This window comes from Asparagus officinalis, chromosome 7 (assembly GCF_001876935.1).
Source record: "Asparagus officinalis chromosome 7, Aspof.V1, whole genome shotgun sequence".
Lineage (NCBI taxonomy): Eukaryota > Viridiplantae > Streptophyta > Magnoliopsida > Asparagales > Asparagaceae > Asparagus > Asparagus officinalis.
The window spans coordinates 44,103,103-44,103,509 of NC_033800.1; positions in this window are offsets into that span (position 1 = coordinate 44,103,103).

Here is a 407-nt window from a genome sequence, read left to right on the forward strand (position 1 = left end):
TGATAAAGCCTGCGTTCAGTCCACCTGAACGCAAGTCCTCCGGTTGCGTTCAAAACATGGCTACAGACAAGAGAATAACTTTACAGAAGTTTTCATACCACAAGAAAGACCATATCATTTCAAGAGATGTCCACAATTCATCACAGGCAAAAGTCATAATTGTCATGAGAGTATCAAAAAGTTATTACAGACTAAAAAAGTTATCGAATATAAAAAGGTGGTTCCCGAAGAGAAAAGGACGCGAGATGGGCCCTAGCCTAAGCTATACGTGCAGCATTTTTAGCTCGGACCTCTGTGGCAGCCTTCGCTCTCAGTTGTTCGGTGGTGAGAGTAGCAGTGCCAGCTTCTGATCGCAAAGCCTGAAGAGTCTTTTCTATCTCAGGCTCCAAGTCCGTGCTCTGCAGCTC